The sequence below is a fragment of the Aotus nancymaae genome, unplaced genomic scaffold (assembly GCF_030222135.1).
Source record: "Aotus nancymaae isolate 86718 unplaced genomic scaffold, 86718_ANA_hifiasm-v0.15.2.pri h1tg000016l, whole genome shotgun sequence".
Lineage (NCBI taxonomy): Eukaryota > Metazoa > Chordata > Mammalia > Primates > Aotidae > Aotus > Aotus nancymaae.
In genome coordinates, this window is record NW_026988428.1 from 4,277,929 (window position 1) to 4,293,558 (window position 15,630).

At 42.1% G+C, this 15,630-nt stretch overlaps 1 pseudogene; it reads left to right on the plus strand.

Annotated features, from left to right (window-relative positions):
- Positions 1–183: 183 nt before the first annotated feature.
- LOC105728874 (small ribosomal subunit protein eS10-like) lies at positions 184–679 on the plus strand (annotated as a pseudogene).
- The last annotated feature ends 14,951 nt before the right edge of the window (positions 680–15,630 follow it).

Here is a 15,630-nt window from a genome sequence, read left to right on the forward strand (position 1 = left end):
AAGGAACTACGATGCTGGCCAATGCATCATGAAGAAACACGAGTTGCTCAGCCATGCGGATGTGTCCTAACAGGCTATCTACATCTCTATATACCATATCCTAGAGGAGTGTGTGAGAGGGAAGGGTAGAGAGAAAATATACCTGCTTTTCCAGCCCTGGCCCCCGACCCCACAGCCGCAAAGATGTTAATGCCTAAGAAGAACCGGATTGCCATTTATGAACTCCTTTCTAAGGAGGGAGTCCCAGCGGCCAAGAAGGATGCCCATATGCCTAAGCACTGGAGGTGGCAGACAAGAATGTGCCCAACCTTCATGTCATGAAGGCCATGCAGTCTCTCAAGTCCCGAGGCTACATGAAGGAACAGTTTGCCTGGAGACGTTTCTACTGGTGCCTTACCAATGAGGGTATCCAGTATCTCCGTGATGACCTTCATCTGCCCGTGGAGATTGTGCCTGCCACCCTACACTGCAGCCATCCAGAGACTGCCAGGCCTCAGCCTAAAGGTCTGGAGGGTGAGTGGACTGCAAGACTCACAAGAGGGGAAGCCGACAGAGATAGCTACAGACAGAGTGCTGTGCCCCCCATGCCAACAAGAAAGCCAAGGCTGGGGCTGGCTCAGCAACCCAAGTCCAGTTTAGAGGCAGATGTGGTCATAGACATGGTCAGCCACTGCAATAAAATTGGAAAGGATTATGTTGCACTGAATAAACTTAGAGCCAAAACAAAACCAAAAACAAAAGAAATATACCTGCTGCCCTTCTCCTGGTGAAGATTCACCACTCTACTTTCCAGGCTGGATCACCTTGCCCCTTCAGCAGCTACTGGTGATGGCAAATCTCATACCTTGTGATGTAGTGTTTCATCCCAGTTCAAAAGCAGTGAAAGGGCTGGGCGCAGTGGCTCATGCCTGTAATCCCAACACTTTGGGAGGCCAAGGCAGGCAGATCACCTGAGGTCAGGAGTTTAAAACTAGCGTGGCCAACATGGTGAAACCCTATGTCTACTAAAAATACAAATGTTAGCCAGGTGTGGTGGTGGGTATCTGTAATCCCAGCTACTCAGGAGTCTGAAGCAGGAGAATCGCTTGAACCCGGGAGGCAGAGGTTGCAGTGAGCCAAAATTATGCTACTGCTCTCCAGCCTTGGCTGCAGAGCAAGACTCCATCTCAAAAAAAAAGTAGTGAAAGGAGCTGGGCACAGTGACACATGTCTGTAGTCCCAGCTACTTAGGAGGCTGAGGTGGGAGGATCATTTGAGCCCAAGAGTTCAAGTCCAACCTCGGTAACATAGTGAGACCCCTTCTCAATTTTTTTTTAAGTGGTGAAAGTAGACAAAAACACGACACAGTGGCCTCAGGTGGTGGAACCAAGCAGGCCAGGATGAAGGCAGTCACCCTAGCAGTTGCTGAAATGCAGCAAGTGGTGGAGGCCCAGTAGGTCAGGGAAGACAGAAAACCCAAGGCTTTGCATAAGATGTGTTCAGTATACAACTCCTCTCGGATACTAATGCCAGCAACACTCCAAGCAGAGCAGAGCAGCAAGATGGAAGAGCCTGGATTCCTTCACACTGTGAAGCCCTAATAGAGTCCTGGGCCACTCACCCAACTTACTACATGAGAGGAAAATAAACTTTCACCTTGTTTCAAGTACTGGTATTGGAGGTCTTTGTAGGAGAAGCCAACCCTATACTACAACTATTATACCCTATCACTTAGAAGTTTTATTTCTTGGGCCAGGCACGGTGGTTCACATCTGTAAACCTAGCACTTTGGGAGGCTGAGGCAGGTGGATCACCTGAGGTCAGGAATTTGAGACCAGCCTGGCCAACACGGTGACACCCTGTCTCTACTGAAAATACAAAATTAGCCAGGTGTGGTGGTAAGCACCTGTAATCCCAGCTACTTAGGAGGCTGAGGCAGGAGAATCACTTGAACCAGGGAGGCAGAGGTTGCAATGAGCCAAGATCATGCCACTGCACTCCAGCCTGGGCAACAAGAGCAAAACTCCATCACAAAAAAAAAAAAAAAATCTTGAAATCAGCTTTAGAAATCACGCACATGCATAAAGATGCATAATACAGATATATACAGAATATACAGCAGATGTTCATTGCTAACCTTAAATGCTTAAATAGTAAAGCATTAAAAAAACTAAATGTACATCAATAGAGTAATGCATGGATAAACTATAGTTTAGCTATAGCATTTGATACTAGACAGCATCCTATGGGAATGTAGTGGATTTTTATGTCTTAACATAAAAATATTCTTAAGACTGTGTAAACAGTGTGCCAACATTTATAAGTACCATAAAATGACACTGTAATATTTGTGTTTATATGTATGTTTGCATATATTGTGAGAGAGGGAAGAAAGGAGAAAGGGATTAAAAAATGAGAGTGAGAATAAATATGTTGAGAAGTTCTGAAAGAAAACCCAATACAGTGTTAACAGTGGTTCCATCTGGGAATGAACTGTAATTGAAGGTAGAGGATCAAATGAGATTTTAAACTTGTCTGTATTGTTTTCGCTTTTTTTAACTTCTATTTTAAGTTCAAGGGTACATGCGCAGGGTGTGCAGGTTTGTTCCATAGGTAAACATGTGCATGGGGGTTTCAGAAAAGATCTTCCTGTATTACTTGTGTAATTAAAAGTTAATTTTAAAATATAAAAGTCAATGTAGGGCCAAGTGTGGTGGCTCATGCCTGTAATCCCAGCACTTTGGGAGGCCGAGGCAAGCAGATCACTTGAGGTCAGGAGTTCGAGACCAGCCTGACCAACATGGTGAGACCCCCATCTCTACCAAAGAAAAAATAAAAAAATATATATATATATATTATATATGTATGTATGTGTGTGTGTGTATATATATATATAATAATACAAAAAACAGTCAATGTAAAAGGAAAACTAGTAGCAGTTTATTATCCCAGGAAGATGAGATTACAAGGAATCTTTGCTCCATGTTATTTTCTGTACTGCAAAATTTGTCTACAATGAAAATATACTACCCTTGTTATAAAATACTTTTTTGAAGGGGAGAGGGTGGACAGAATCTCACAGTGTTGCACAGGCTGGAGTGCAAAAACAATCTCAGCTCATTGCAACCTCAGCCTCCCACTTTCAAGTGATTCTCATGCCTCAGCCTCCTGAATAGCTGGGACTACAGGCACACATGACTACACTCGGCTAATTTTTGTATTTTTAGTAGAGACGGGGTTCCACCACGTTGGCCAGGCTGGTCTCAAACTCCTGACCTCATTATCCTCCCACCTGGGCCTCCCAAAGTGCTGGGATTACAGGCATGAGTCACTGCACCTGGCTAAAATACTTTTTTACCTTAAGCCTAAAAATATAGACAAATGACAACAGTACTGTAAACTAAAAATAAGAATTTCATAGACCTTAACTGGACAAAATTTCCACTAACTGCATTATTCTGGTGAAAGCCCTTAGGAGCACATTCCTGGACTATATACTATTTGCTTCATTTACTCATTCTCAAAAAAAAATTATTTTGACTCATTTGTGCAGTTTTAAGACAAAACTCCAAGACTTAGGGTCTACGTGAACCCCCAAAGTAGGAATATTGCTTTAAATGTACAATCTCCCTCTCACTTGGATCCTCTCCCCTAGCTTTCTTCTTTAAACATGAATTTAAAGAAGAGGCAGGGTATGGTGGCTTGCACCTGTAATCTCAGCACTTTGGGAGGCCAAGGTAGGAGAATCGCTTGAAGCTAGCAACATAGCAGCCTGCGCAACATAGTGAGAATCTATCTCTACAAAAAATACAAAAATTAGCTGGGTGTGGTGGTGTGCACCTGTAGCCCTAGCTACTCAGGAGTCTGAGGTGGGAGGATTGGTTGAGCCCAGAAGTTGGAAGTTGCTGTGAGCTGTGATCACGCCACTACATTCCTGCCTGGGCAACAGGGCAAGAGCTTGGCTCTAAACAAAATAATAATAAAAAAGAATACAACTCTATCCTTTCTACAAGGCAGGAAGTAAAGGGGAAATATGCAAATAGAGATTGCAATCCAAAATGCTAGCTTCCCTAAGGAAAAGCTTAAGCAGAGTGTAAATTGGAAGAACACTGAGAGAAGAACGTTCTTGGGATCTGGTCTGGCATATAATATGCTGACCAAAGAAAAACTGAACATTTTATCTGAGTCTCTGAGTTGGTGAGAAAACCCCAGTCTAATAATTTCCAAACCTTTACATTATAATGAGCAGAAAGAAATACAAAGAGTACAATGATTATACTTTTAATTTGGTTCTTGCCAGAAGGCTGATTGTTAATTGCCATTGATTTTGTCTGTTACCAAATTGGGATGAGAAACAGTTGTATCTTTCAATCCTGCAAAGTCCCAGAGTTTTTGGACTGTTTCATTCTTCATTCGAAAATCAGACACTGTAATTTTTTTCTGAGCCCCTCTCTTTTTTGTATTACCTTGGCAAATACAACCACTTGCAACCAATACATGTTTTTTTGTTCCCCAATCCCTCACCTAAAGCTCCAAGATTTTTGTTTGTTTTTGTTTTTGTTTTTTGAGATGGAGTCTTGCTCTGTTGCCCAAGCTGAAGTGCAGTGGCACGATCTCGGCTCACCACAACCTCTGCCTTCCGGGTTCAAGCGATTCTCCTGCATCAGCTCCCGAGTAGCTGGGAATACAGGCATGCGCCACTACATCTGGCTAATTTTTTTTATTTTTGGTAGAGACAGGGTTTCACCATGTTGCCCAAGCTGGTCTTGAACTTCTGATCTCAGATTATCTGCCCACCTCAGCCTCCCAAAGCGCTAAGATTACAGATGTGAGTCACCACGCCCCCAAGTTTATTAAGTATGTTTTATGCTACCAAAGTATTGCAGGTAACAGTTTTACTAAATGTTTCATCACTAAATCACATGAGTTACCATCTTTCTCTGCTCCCATTAACAGGTTCCTTACTGCTTACTATCAGGCTCTGTTAGGGAAACAGGAGCATAGGAGCATAGGAAACAGGAGCAGGGTGACACCATTTTAAAATCAACTCCATCTTAAAACTTGCAAGGCACATTCCTTGCCAGTCACAACCCATGGCCATAAGATGTCTAAGGCTAAGGAAGCAGTTTAGTAACAGCTGCAAGGACAAACTTCTACGACCACAAAATGTCCAGATGTCCTGATACCCATAACAACATATGCTTTCAAGATAATTAGAGTTATGCTTTGATGTACTTGCACGCTAGAATGTCAAGAATAGTTTTCTTTAAATGAATAGACTAATAAATTTTGTCATGCTCTCAGCCCACCCAACATAGACACAGCTTAGTTTGGTCTTTACATGGTTAAGATGCCTGTATAAGTATACTAAGTCTTAAAGACAAGGCATTCTTCCGCTTGCTTTCTGAGGATGCTGTACTCTGTATCTGAGAACGTTTCATAAACTATCTTTTCTCATTACACTCTGAGACTCACCTTAAATTCCTTCCTGTGTTAGATCCAATAACTCTCTTGGGGTCTGGATCAATAACCCATTTCCAGCAACAGCTCTGTAGCCAGTGCCATACATTGTAAGTTTTTGGTTACCCCCGACACCCCAATTCCAGTACAAAACACCATGAAACACTACAACATTCTCCTTAGGGTAAATTATGCTATGGTAACAAACAATCCCATATCCCCATGGCTTGCAAAAACAAAGTTTTATCCCTTGTTTATATTAGTGAATAATGTGGGTCCCAGGCTGAAGGAGCAAGCCATATCTGGGACATTGCCAGTCTCAGGGCAGAGGAGAGAAAATGATGAAGGAACCATTCTGGGCATCTTAAAGCCTTGTCTCCAAAGTGGCACCCAGCCCTTGCACTCACATTTCATTTTCTAAAGCAACTCAACCAGTCAAGGCTGCTCTCAGTGGGGCCGAGCAGTATAATCCCCCACAGGGAGGAGCATGAAGTATTTGATCAATAATACAATCTACCAGAGTATCTTAAATGTAACATAATTCAAAGTAACACATATCTTTTTCCCAACCTTCTCCTCTCTCCTTCTTTCTCTATCTCTCAGCAAGTAACAGATGCCATTAGTGGAGGCTCCAGAATTTTCATACTAGAAGAGGGTTAGAAGTAATTAATTTCTTGCTAGAAAAGGGCTGTGGCAATTAATTTAGAAGGAAGAGCTAGGAAATCAGTTTGGAAGCTGCATCTTCTAAGCAAGCATGCTGTTTTCATTTAGATTGTTCAGTCATTTAAGTTGACTTGATACAGCCGATGGAAATTATGAAGTGGCTAATGTCCCCTCAACTCACCCCCTTGGCCCTTCACTGGATACCACCATTGCAGTTACCCAAGCAAGAACAATGGTATCTTTGAATCCTCTTACTCTACTTCCAGTCCCAGTCTCGACCTGTCCTTATCCAGTTCAACATCACTAGCTACATGTGGCTACTGAGCACTTGAAATGTGGCTTATCCACATTTGGATGTGCTATAAGTGCAAAATGCACAACAGATTTTAAAGACTTTGTACAAAAACTACATATATATCTTCAATACAAGTTTATATTGATGACTTTTTTTTTCTGAGACCTAGTTTCGTTCTTGTCACCTAGGCTAGAGTGCAGTGTTGCCATCTTGGCTCACTGCAACCTCTGCCCAGGTTCAAGCAATTCTCCTGCCGCAGCCTCCCAAGTAGCTGGAATTACAGGCATGCACCACCATGCCCAGCTAATTTTTTTTTGTATTTTTAGTAGAGATGGGGTTTCACCATGTTGGTCAGGCTGGTGTCAAACTCCTGACCTCAGGTGACCCACCCACCTCAGCCTTCCAAAGTGCTAGGATTATGGGCATGAGCCACCACACCCAGCCATATTGATAATATTATTAAATGACAATATTTTGAGTATATTTGATTAAATAAATTATGTAAATGAAGACTACTTTTTTTTTTTTTTACCTTTTTTAGATGGCTACTGGACAATTTTAAATCATACACATGGCTTTCATTTTTGGCTTGCATTATATTTCTGTTGAACATTGCTACTCTAAGCTGTCTTTTCCTCTTCATCTCCACTGTCCCAGCCTTGACTTAGGCCTTCATCCTCCTTCAAAAGGTTTCTGGGAGGGTTTTGTGTTTTTGGTTTGGTTTTGGTTTTGAGACAGGATCTTGCTCTGCACCCAGGGTGGAGTGCAGTGGCATGATCACAGATCACTGAAGCCTCAACGTCTCAGGTTAAAGCAATTCTCTCACCTTAGCCTTCCCAGTAGCTGGGACCACAGGCATGTGCCACCACGTCCAGCCTCCAGTGAGGTTTCTGCGAAAACCTCCTAATTAGTCTTTCTGCCTCAGCTTGGCCTCTCTCCAACCCATTCTTAAAAGTGGCCAGAATGATCTTTGTAAAATGCAAATCAGATCATGCAAACTCAACCAGCTTGACCTTTTGTAGGCCTCCGTTGCCTTTCATTTTGTATCTCCATATGTAAAGCCCCCCCTAATGATCTAGAGCTCTGGTTTTCAACCTGGGGTCCTTCTCGCCCTGAAATACACCAAGACTTTCCAAATGTATGGGTATGTCTGATTTCAAGAGAGTCCATTTCCAGATCCTTGACTTTTGTATTTTCTGCATGTTTATTTACCTTCAAAGGCACTTGCAATCAAAATTCTCTTCTCTTCTTTCCTTTCACTATTGCTCTAATCTCCTAACAAAACAAAGGCATCTGGGATCTTACCATGAGGCACTGATGGAACAATTAAATTACTTAAGGCTTATTACAGCCTCCCTACACACTGTAGGGTGTATTGCCAATATAATATTCATAATATGCTATATACTTTTTGTTTTTAAGACTGAGTTTCGTTTGTGTGCAATGGTGCAATCTTGGCTCACGGCAACCTCTGCCTCCCGGATTCAAGTGATTCTCCTGCCTCAGACTCCCAAGTAGCTGGGATTACAGGAGCCCGCAACAACACCTGGATAATTTTTTATTTTTAGTAGAGACGGGGTTTCCTCCATGTTGGTCAGGGTGGTCTTGAACTCCCAACCTCTGGTGATCCGCCCACCTCAGCCTCCCAAAGTGCTTGGATGACAGGAGTGAGCCACGGCGCCTGGCGCTATACACTTTTTTTTTGAGACAGAGTTTTGTTCTTGTCACCCAGGCTGGAGTGCAATGGTGTGATCTCTGCTCACTGCAACCTCTGCCTCCCAGGTTCAAGCGATTCTCCTACCTCAGCCTCCCAAGTAGCTGGGATTACTGTGGTAGCATGCACCACCACACCAGGCTAATTTTTTGTATTTTTAGTAGAGACAGGGTTTCTTTATGTTGGTCAGACTGGTTTCGAATTCCCAACCCCAGGTGATCTGCCCACCTCAGCCTCACAAAGTGCTGGGATTACAGGCGTGAGCCACCATGCCCAGCCGCTATACACTTATTTTTTAATACACAATAAAATACAGAATTTGGGGAATATTTTTAGGGGGCAAAGTAAACAAAAAGTTTGAAGACAACTATGTAGTTCATTTGTCGTGACACTTCATGCATGCTACCCATACCAGCGCCAGCACCACCACCCCACAATGCTCACAGCTTCCCATCTTCAGCTTGACTCAGGGGCCTCAGCCGATCAGGCAATCTCAGCCTGGTAGCCTCAGAACATTCTCCCTCACTCTCTTTCCCCAGTTAATCATCACTTCTTGTTTCTGCTTTTTTCATGGCATCATCAGAAGAGGTTACTTTTCAGTTTTGCTAAGCAGGAACTTCTTTGAATTTTCTCTTACTAGGTGAACTTTGACTTCCACTGCACTTTATGAAATGACCTTGAAGGAAGATGCAGGTATTTTTTTTTATCTGTTCAACTTTCATTATTATCGTAGTGCTCTTTGCCAAGACTTCTCTCCTTTTAGTAGTCAAAGAAAGCTGTTAGTTTTTCCCAAAGTTGCATGAATTTTTTTTTTTGAGATGGAGTCTGGTTCTGTCACCCAGGCAGGAATGCAGTGGTACCATCTCGGCTCACAGCAACCTCCGTCTCCTGAGTTCAAGCAATTCTCTTGCCTCAGACTCTTGAGTTGCTGGAATTACAGGTGAGTACCACCATGCCTGGCTAATTTTTCTTTCTTTTTTTTTTTTTAGTAGAGATGGAGTTTTACCATGTTGGCCAGGCTGGTCTTGAATTCCTGACCTTAAGTGATCTGCCCACCTTAGCCTCCCAAAGTGCTGAGATTATAGGTGTAAGCCACCGTGCCTAGCCCCTACAACATATATTTTTTTTCTTTTATTGAGACAGAGTCTTGCTCTTGTTGCCCAAGCTGGAGTGCAAGGAAGTGATTGCAGCTCACTGTAGCCTCCGCCTCCTGGATGGGTTCAAGTGATTCTCCTGACTCGGCCTCTCAAGTAGCTGGGATTACAGGCACCCGCCACCATGCCCAGCTAAGTTATGTATTTTTAGTAAAGATGGGGTTTCGCCATGTTGGCCAGGCTGGCCTCGAACTCCTAACCTCAGGTGATCCACTCGCCTCTGCCTCCCTAAGTGCTGGGATTACAGGCGTGCACCACCATGCCTGGCTAATTTTTTGTACTTTTAGTAGAAACAAGGTTTCACCATGTTGGCCAGGCTGGTCTTGAACTCCTGACCTCAAGTGATCCACCCACCTCTGCCTCCCTAAGTGCTGGGATTACAGGTGTGAGCCACTGTGCCCAGCCAATATCATATTTGACACAACCCTTAATGACTTCACAATTCCCCTCATTGATCCTGGATACTTTCAAGCTAACACACCAGACTTCTGAATTTTAACCAATAAGCCATGTTTCTTGCATTGTTAAAGAATAAATAAGGCCGGGCGTGGTGGCTCACACCTATAATCCCAGCACTTTGGGAGGCTGAGGCGGGTGGATCACGAGGTCAAGAGATCGAGACCATCCTGGTCAACATGGTGAAACCCCGTCTCTACTAAAAATACAAAAAAAAATTAGCTGGGCATGGTGGCGTGCGCCTGTAGTCCCAGCTACTCGGGAGGCTGAGGCAGGTCAATTGCTTGAACCCAGGAGGCGGAGGTTGCAGTGAGCTGAGATCGCGCCATTGCACTCCAGCCTGGGTAACAAGAGCGAAACTCAGACTCAAAAAAAAAAAAAAAGAATAAATAAAAGTTGACACTAAATTCTTAAAACCCAGAAGTTCCAATAATTTTATGTCCTCAGGGACTCACTGTGTCGTGAAGTACAAGGATATAGACTATGGGCCCTGGACCACATAATTAAGTTCAAATCTGACACCACAACATTGCTGTGGAACTCTGACCAAGTAACTTAACTCTATGCTTTAGTTGACTCATCAGTGAAATAGGGAGTGCTAGACATTTGCTTGTTTGCTTCCAAATCCATTCCTTCCCTAACCCTTCTCTGCTCTGTGTCACAGGGAACTTCATCTCCTGTTTTCCTTCCCAATGGGCTTCTAGTTTGATTTGGTCACTGAGAGGCTCCCGGAAGAAATTTGAGAGTGAAAGAAAGAGAAGCCAGAGTGTTTGTCTCTATGTCCTCAATAGCTTAGGGCAGCAGCTCCAACAGCCTGATCCCCTGTATGACTCCAGTTCCCACTGGCTAGGCCCTCTGTGGTCCTGCTTTGGATGAGCAGCTCCTGGGCTCCCTCTGTCCCTCTGGCATGGCTGTCTGCTGTTATTAATGTCTAGGATACCTCATTGTCTTCTCTTTGGTTTTGCAGTCCTCCCATATAACTAATTGCCTGCATTAAATTCCTATTCCTGCTATTTAAAATAACTTATTGTGGAATTCTGCCTCCAGAAAGATGGAGTAGATATACTTTTCCCTATTCTTCCAACAAAGTACAGATAAACATCTTAGACGGTATGTATAAACAAGGGGCTGGGTGCGGTGGCTCATACCTGTAATCCCGGCACTTTGGGAGACTGAGGGAGGTGGATCATGAGGTCTGGAGTTTGAGACCAGCCTGGCCAATATGATGAAACCCTATCTCTAGTAAAAAAACAAAAATTAGCTGGGTGTGGTGGCATATGCCTGTAGTCCAAGCTACTCAGGAGGCTTAGGCAGGAGAATCATTTGAACCCGGGAGGCAGAGGTTGCAGTAAGCCAAGATTGCACCATCACACTCCAGCCTGGGTGACAGAGCAAGACTCTGTCTCAAAAAAAAAAAAAAAAAAAAAATCACTAGATTCCCTGTCAATGAAATCAGTTTCATTTTTTTCCCATTCCTCATCACATATTAATGTCTTTCAACTCTCTGGGTGTGAAGTTAAAAACAGTAAAACATTGATAAACTTGATAGCGAGGCCAGGGATTGTGTGTATGTTAATTGTTGTATCCCAAACACTTAGAACAATGTTTGACACTTAGTAGTTACTCTACAAATATTTGTTGAATGAATGGATGAGTGAATAAGCACAAAAAAATGAATGACCAATGTGAAAGGTAAAGGAAAATGAAGATTTGAACATAAATTCACAATTTCAAGCCCGAGCACCTGCACGAATTCTAATGATTTTAATAGTCAAGATAAGAACTGTAAGAGATGACTTGAGACACTTGCGATACTACTTTCAGGCAGGTAGCCAGTGCATGTAAACTTCCTTTATTCCACAATCCATTCCTCACTCACCCAGCAGTCTTGTTGTATAAAACGACCTCACCACCAGTCATGGTTGATTGGACCAGGGATAATCACTTGACCTATTTGGATCAATCGGATTCTTTCTCCTGGGGAATCTGAAACTGAGAGTCTGCTGGGCATAGTGGAACTGAATATAAAGGTGGTCAATTTCTGTCAAGAGCTTGGAGAAGCAGAGAAAGCCAGTCCGGAGAGAGAGAGAAATATGATGTCTCAGAAAAGCGAAGGCAGAAACTAGAGAGAGAGGATTGTCTATGTTAGTAAGAGTTTTCTGGTCTTGATTATTAATAAGAGTTTTCTGGTCTTGATTGTAATCCCTTCCAGAGATCCAGCTGCCTTCCTGCCTTTGTTTCTGGATATCCTCCTGATAAATTCACCTTGTGGGGAAGAAGGGCAAGTAACCAGATTTGTTTTCTTATACACTTATGCATTTAGGCAAAAATCATTGATTAGATATGGAGGAAGGTGATTGATTCATTTTTGGACATGTTAAACCTTATTTCTTTTCCTTTTTCAGGAATATTGGTATATTTGACCACAGCTGTTCTATACTCTTCTTCATTACCTCTTAAATAAGTTTCCAGGCCTTGTTCTTCTTGTCCTTTTAGAAGATATCTAATATTACAACAACGTGTATTTTTTCTACCTTAACCTCAAAAGAGAAAATATCCTTAACTTTCTAAATCTATGAGTACATTGTGGTGTCTACCTATTTATAGTGAATAATCCTGAAGCAGGAATAACTTTCAGGAAGGGTATGATCATCAGAGACAAACACCGTAGACAGAAGGTTTTTCTCTTGTACTCATGTCTACAGACAAGATGTTATTCTCTTGTAATAGAAGAAAAATGGAACGGAAGACATATGTAGAGAGCAGGGAAATTTGAGCTACAGAATATTATACAAGCAGTGAAATGCATGTCATTTTCTAATCACTTCGTGATGTCAACACCTCTTCACAACACCTTGCAAAGAAAGTCTGCACAAACCACCTCTTTGCAAAGTGATTTCTTTATGTCACTAGGTGGCACATACTCACAGCCCACGCTTTTTCAGTTGCTAAGTGCATTGGATTGCCACAGTATGTTCCAGAGGCTCCAGATTTCTCTCAAATGTGAAAGGTGTGCTTCTAATTGGAAGCAAAGTTCTTGCCTTTCAAATACAATATTCTCTAAAAACACAAAAAAAGTACCTATTGGATTTCAACCAGTTCAAATTAAACCCAATTTCCCAAAGCAAGGGAAAGCTTGTAAGCTCTAAAATTCAATAATATGCTCTTACAACTTGGAACTCAGAGATGATTTATAGATTAGTTTTATATTATTGGCTTCCCTTTATTAGGAATGAAAATCATAATATGCCACTAAAAACATTTATTCTTAATATACACTAATAACTTCTATTGATGAGATGTGTTACAAGAGGCTTTGAGTTTTTTAAAGTCAGTAACATAAATGAAAGGCAGTTTAAGGCTGTGATTTTAAAAAGAAGAGGAAAAGCGTATTGCAAGAAATAAGGAAGAACATTTATACTTTATGGATATATATATATATATATTTGACAAACATTTATTGAGAGCACTGTAACAGAGTAGGGACCAATTTAGATATAAATTGCAATCCCTAGACCTGAAGAATGTGGAGTCTGCTAGAAGAGATTGGCCAGTCTTTCATATAATAAGTTTTCATCAAGTTATTTGCCATAAACAAGATGTTTTTCCGGGTACTAAATCTTAATTGTTGCATTGTAGCATTGGACCACTTCAACATATGTCATCAAACTTGTAAACTTAATTTAAGGTTTGTGTTGTGGGCCAGGCACAGTGGCTCACACCTGTAATCCCAGCACTTTGGGAGGCTGAGGCAGGCGGATCACCTGAGGTCCGGAGTTTGAAACCAGCCTGACCAACATAGAGAAACCCTGTTTCTACTAAAAATACAAAATTAGCTGAGCAGGGTGGCACAGGCCTGTAATATCAGCTACTAGGGAGGCTGAGGCAGGAGAATCGTTTGAACCTGGGAGGCAGAGGTTGTGGTGAGCCGAGATCCCACCATTGCACTCCAGCCTGGGCAACAAGAGTGAAACTCCATCTCAAAAAAAAAAAAAAAAAAGATTTGTGTTGCAAGAAGCAATGTATGTTTTTTGAAAAAGTCCAAACCATACAGAAAAAAAAAAAAGTGGAAGACTCTCTGTAACTCCCACCACTAGGTGGGGTCACCACCATTATTTTTTTTTTCTTTTTGAGATGGAGTCGTGTTCTGTCACCAGGCAAGACTGTGCAGTGGCATGATCTCAGCTCACTGCAACCTCCACCTCCCAGGTTCAAGTGATTCTCCTGCCTCAGCCTTCTGAGTAGCTGCGATTACAGGCGTGCACCACCACACCCAGCTAATTTTTTGTATTTTTAGTAGAGACGGGGTTTCGCCATGTTGGCCAGGCTGGTCTTGAACTCCTGACCTCAGGTGATCCACCCACCTCAGTCTCCCAAAGTGCTGGGATTACAGGCATGAGCCACCATGCCCAGCCAGGGGACTACCTTTCTCAGTGCCCCTTACACCTAGCTAGGGCCATGTGGCTAGCTCTTGCCAATCGTAAATAAGCAAATACAGTATGTGTCACTTTCAGGTTGAAGTGATGGGAAAGCAAGTATGCCTTCCTCATGGTTATTGCCCCATCTAAGGACCTAAAAGGATGCCGGAGCCACAGAATAGAAGATGCCTGGCTTCCAGAACAATCTTATAGAAGTCTCCCTGACCAGGAACTCTTGCATTGGCATGTGAGGTGAGTGAGAAATAAACTCTTCATTGTAATAAGTCACAAGGTTTGAGAATTTATCTAATACCTTAACTAATATGCAGATAGTGTATTGCCAAATGACTTTTCAAAAGTCCAGTTAGGATTTTAATAGGAATCACATTTTATTTCTAGATTAGGTTAAGGAGAACTGACATCTTAACAATACTGACATTTCGTATCTGGGAGAAATTGCATCTTTCCATTTGTTCTGGTCTTTTTTTTTTATAGACTTCAATAAAGGTTTGTTGTTCTCTTTGTACAGATTCTAAACATTTCTTAAGTTTTATTCTTATGAGTTTTATACCTTTCTTGTATTGTGGCTACAGTTATATTTACCATGTGATTATTATTTGTACATAGAATGTTTGCTTTTGTAAGTTTATCTTCTGTCATCCTACAGGATCTTGTTGGTGATATTGACTCATTGGTTTCATTTCTTGCATTATTTATAGGAAATAATGATAGTTTTGCCTCTTCCTTCCCAACAGCATTTATTTATTTTATATTATTGCATTAGCTGGGATATTGAACACAATATTGAAAAATAGCAGTGGTAGCTTCCTTTTCCTGTTCTTCCCTTTAAATAAAATCTAAATAGTTCATCATTACATATAATCTTAAAATGTATCTTTTCTTTTTTTTTTTTTTAGACAGGGTAACTCACTCTGTCGCCCAGGCTGGAGTGCATGGAGTACAGTAGCACAGTCACAGTTCACTGCAGCCTTGAACGCCTTGAACTCCCAGGGCTCAGGTGATCCTCCCACCTTAGCTACCTGAACCCAGGGAGGGGCACACGACCATGCCCAGCTAATTTTTGTGTTTTTTGTAGAGACAGAGTTTGGCCATGTTGCCAGGCTGGTCTTGAACTCCTGGACTCAAGCAATCCACTCACCTTGGCCTCCCAAAGTGCTGGGATTACGGTGCTGGGATTACAGGCATGAGCCACTGCTCCCAGCCTATAATGTTTCATAAAGATTTCTGATAAAAATGTTTTATCAATGTATTGAAATCTCTATTACTACCTTTTAAAAAGGTATTTTTTGTTTTTGCATTGTTAAATCAAAGTAGATCTTGAATTATTATTATTTTTTTTTCTTTGGCAAGGTCTCATTCTGTCACCCAGGCTGCAGTACAGTAGCATGATATTGGCTCACTGCAACCCCTCCACGTTCTGGCTTCAAGTGATTCTCCTGCATCAGCCTCTCAAGTAACTGGGATTACAGG